Raw genomic sequence first — 4,571 nt, forward strand, 5'->3', positions numbered from 1 at the left:
TTTATCTAACCTGTGTTTCTGCAGTGCCAGTAAGCCATGCTGAAAGGGGAATTAGCTCAAATGGTAGAGCACTTGCTTAGCATGCGAGAGATAGTTGGATCAATGCCCATATTCTCCACAAGGTTCACCTTTGCATCTTGAATTTACATCATTCCCAGTGAAAACCTTGTTGTAACTTTACATCTTTTTCCATATCTAAGCAAAGAAACATTCCTACACAACGACGAGGATGGGATTCGAACCCACGTGTGCAGAGCACAATGGATTAGCAGTCCGTCCTTAACATCTCACGTTTGCATCATCCCCAGCGAAAATCTTGTCATAACTTAACATTTTGCTTTATCTAACCTGTGTTTCTGCAGTGCCAGTAAGCCATGTTGAAAGGGGAATTAGCTCAAATGGTAGAGCGCTTGCTTAGCATGCGAGAGGTAGTGGGATCAATGCCCATATTCTCCACAAGGTTCACCTTTGCATCTTGAATTTACATCATTCCCAGTGAAAACCTTGTTGTAACTTTACATTTTTTTCAAGATCTAAGCAAAGAAACATTCCTACACAACGACGAGGATGGGATTCGAACCCACGTGTGCAGAGCACAATGGATTAGCAGTCCGTCCTTAACATCTCACGTTTGCATCATCCCCAGCGAAAATCTTGTCATAATTTAACATTTTGCTTTATCTAACCTGTGTTTCTGCCCAGTAAGCCATGTTGAAAGGGGAAATAGCACAAATGGTAGAGCCATGCAAGAGGTAGTGGGGTCGATGCCCACATTCTCCACAAGACTCTACTTTAGACCTTGAGCCAAGGTCATCCCTCGTCCAAATGTTGATAAGTAGGGTTAAAGATGTTGTCACTAAATAGGTTGTTTTGTAGACTAGCAAACAAAGCATAACTCACCATCACCTTAACCACTCGGCCATCTCGTCACTGAAAAGCATCATTAGGAGAAGACGAAAGAGAGTGTTATCAAAAGAAGATGATCATATGGAGTCTAACCCGCGTTGCAGCTGTGCCAGGAGGCCATGTTCACAGGGGAATTCTCCACAAGGTTGACCTTTGCATCTTGAATTTACATCATTCCCAGTGAAAACCTTGTTGTAATTTTCCATTTTTTTCCATATCTAAGCAAAGAAACCGACGAGGATGGGCTTCGAACCCACGAGTGCAGAGCACAATGGATTAGCAGTCCATCCTTAACATCTCACGTTTGCATCATCCCCAGTGAAAATCTTGTCATAACTTAACATTTTGCTTTATCTAACCTGTGTTTCTGCCCAGTAAACCACGTTGAAAGGGGAATTAGCTCAAATGGTAGAGTGCTTGCTTAGCATGCGAGAGGTATTGGGATCGATGCCCATATTCTCCACAAGGTTCACCTTTGCATCTTGAATTTACATCATTCCCAGTGAAAACCTTGGTGTAACTTTAGCTTTTTTCCATATCTAAGCAAAGAAACAATCCTACACGACGACGAGGATGGGATTCGAACCCACGCGTGCAGAGCACAATGGATTAGCAGTCCATCGCCTTAACCACTCGGCCACCTCGTCACCAAAAACTGATATTAGGACAAGACAAAAGAGAGTGTTATCATAAGAAGCTGCTTATGCGGAATCTGACCCATGCGGAGCTGCAGTGCCAGGAAGCCATGTTCACAGGGGAAATAGCACAAATGGTAGAGCCATGCAAGAGGTAGTGGGGTCGATGCCCACATTCTCCACAAGACTCTACTTTAGACCTTGAGCCAAGGTCATCCCTAGTCCAAATGTTGATAAGTAGGGTTAAAGATGTTGTCACTAAATAGGTTGTTTTGTAGACTTGCAAACAAAGCATAACTCACCATCACCTTAACCACTCGGCCATCTCGTCACTGAAAAGCATCATTAGGAGAAGACAAAAGAGAGTGTTATCAAAAGAAGATGATCATATGGAGTCTAACCCGTGTTGCAGCTGTGCCAGGAGGCCATGTTCACAGGGGAATTCTCCACAAGGTTGACCTTTGCATCTTGAATTTACATCATTCCCAGTGAAAACCTTGTTGTAACTTAACATTTTGCTTTATCTAACCTGTGTTTCTGCAGTGCCAGTAAGCCATGCTGAAAGGGGAATTAGCTCAAATGGTAGAGCACTTGCTTAGCATGCGAGAGATAGTTGGATCAATGCCCATATTCTCCACAAGGTTCACCTTTGCATCTTGAATTTACATCATTCCCAGTGAAAACCTTGTTGTAACTTTACATTTTTTTCCATATCTAAGCAAAGAAACATTCCTACACAACGACGAGGATGGGATTCGAACCCACGTGTGCAGAGCACAATGGATTAGCAGTCCGTCCTTAACATCTCACGTTTGCATCATCCCCAGTGAAAATCTTGTCATAACTTAACATTTTGCTTTATCTAACCTGTGTTTCTGCCCAGTAAACCACGTTGAAAGGGGAATTAGCTCAAATGGTAGAGTGCTTGCTTAGCATGCGAGAGGTATTGGGATCGATGCCCATATTCTCCACAAGGTTCACCTTTGAATCTTGAATTTACATCATTCCCAGTGAAAACCTTGTTGTAACTTTAGCTTTTTTCCATATCTAAGCAAAGAAACAATCCTACACGACGACGAGGATGGGATTCGAACCCACGCGTGCAGAGCACAATGGATTAGCAGTCCATCGCCTTAACCACTCAGCCACCTCGTCACCAAAAACTGATATTAGGACAAGACGAAAGAGAGTGTTATCATAAGTAGCTGCTTATGCGGAATCTGACCCATGCGGAGATGCAGTGCCAGGAAGCCATGTTCACAGGGGAAATAGCACAAATGGTAGAGCCATGCAAGAGGTAGTGGGGTCGATGCCCACATTCTCCACAAGACTCTACTTTAGACCTTGAGCCAAGGTCATCCCTAGTCCAAATGTTGATAAGTAGGGTTAAAGATGTTGTCACTAAATAGGTTGTTTTGTAGACTTGCAAACAAAGCATAACTCACCATCACCTTAACCACTCGGCCATCTCGTCACTGAAAAGCATCATTAGGAGAAGACAAAAGAGAGTGTTATCAAAAGAAGATGATCATATGGAGTCTAACCCGCGTTGCAGCTGTGCCAGGAGGCCATGTTCACAGGGGAATTCTCCACAAGGTTGACCTTTGCATCTTGAATTTACATCATTCCCAGTGAAAACCTTGTTGTAACTTTACATTTTTTTCAAGATCTAAGCAAAGAAACATTCCTACACAACGACGAGGATGGGATTCGAACCCACGTGTGCAGAGCACAATGGATTAGCAGTCCGTCCTTAACATCTCACGTTTGCATCATCCCCAGCGAAAATCTTGTCATCACTTAACATTTTGCTTTATCTAACCTGTGTTTCTGCCCAGTAAGCCATGTTGAAAGGGGAAATAGCACAAATGGTAGAGCCATGCAAGAGGTAGTGGGGTCGATGCCCACATTCTCCACAAGACTCTACTTTAGACCTTGAGCCAAGGTCATCCCTCGTCCAAATGTTGATAAGTAGGGTTAAAGATGTTGTCACTAAATAGGTTGTTTTGTAGACTAGCAAACAAAGCATAACTCACCATCACCTTAACCACTCGGCCATCTCGTCACTGAAAAGCATCATTAGGAGAAGACGAAAGAGAGTGTTATCAAAAGAAGATGATCATATGGAGTCTAACCCGCGTTGCAGCTGTGCCAGGAGGCCATGTTCACAGGGGAATTCTCCACAAGGTTGACCTTTGCATCTTGAATTTACATCATTCCCAGTGAAAACCTTGTTGTAATTTTCCATTTTTTTCCATATCTAAGCAAAGAAACCGACGAGGATGGGCTTCGAACCCACGAGTGCAGAGCACAATGGATTAGCAGTCCGTCCTTAACATCTCACGTTTGCATCATCCCCAGTGAAAATCTTGTCATAACTTAACATTTTGCTTTATCTAACCTGTGTTTCTGCAGTGCCAGTAAGCCATGTTGAAAGGGGAATTAGCTCAAATGGTAGAGCGCTTGCTTAGCATGCGAGAGGTAGTGGGATCAATGCCCATATTCTCCACAAGGTTCACCTTTGCATCTTGAATTTACATCATTCCCAGTGAAAACCTTGTTGTAACTTTACATTTTTTTCAATATCTAAGCAAAGAAACATTCCTACACAACGACGAGGATGGGATTCGAACCCACGTGTGCAGAGCACAATGGATTAGCAGTCCGTCCTTAACATCTCACGTTTGCATCATCCCCAGCGAAAATCTTGTCATAACTTAACATTTTGCTTTATCTAACCTGTGTTTCTGCAGTGCCAGTAAGCCATGTTGAAAGGGGAATTAGCTCAAATGGTAGAGCGCTTGCTTAGCATGCGAGAGGTAGTGGGATCAATGCCCATATTCTCCACAAGGTTCACCTTTGCATCTTGAATTTACATCATTCCCAGTGAAAACCTTGTTGTAACTTTACATTTTTTTCAATATCTAAGCAAAGAAACATTCCTACACAACGACGAGGATGGGATTCGAACCCACGTGTGCAGAGCACAATGGATTAGCAGTCCGTCCTTAACATCTCACGTTTGCATCA

At 43.1% G+C, this 4,571-nt stretch overlaps 2 non-coding genes across 2 annotated transcripts; both read right to left on the minus strand.

Annotated features, from left to right (window-relative positions):
• Positions 1-1,471: 1,471 nt before the first annotated feature.
• On the minus strand, positions 1,472-1,553 carry trnas-gcu (transfer RNA serine (anticodon GCU)). Its single transcript has one exon. It is a non-coding gene; the product is annotated as a tRNA-Ser (tRNA).
• A 1,061-nt stretch (positions 1,554-2,614) lies between these two features.
• On the minus strand, positions 2,615-2,696 carry trnas-gcu (transfer RNA serine (anticodon GCU)). Its single transcript has one exon. It is a non-coding gene; the product is annotated as a tRNA-Ser (tRNA).
• Between the last annotated feature and the right edge of the window lie 1,875 nt (positions 2,697-4,571).

Source organism: Labrus bergylta, chromosome 14 (assembly GCF_963930695.1).
Source record: "Labrus bergylta chromosome 14, fLabBer1.1, whole genome shotgun sequence".
NCBI lineage: Eukaryota > Metazoa > Chordata > Actinopteri > Labriformes > Labridae > Labrus > Labrus bergylta.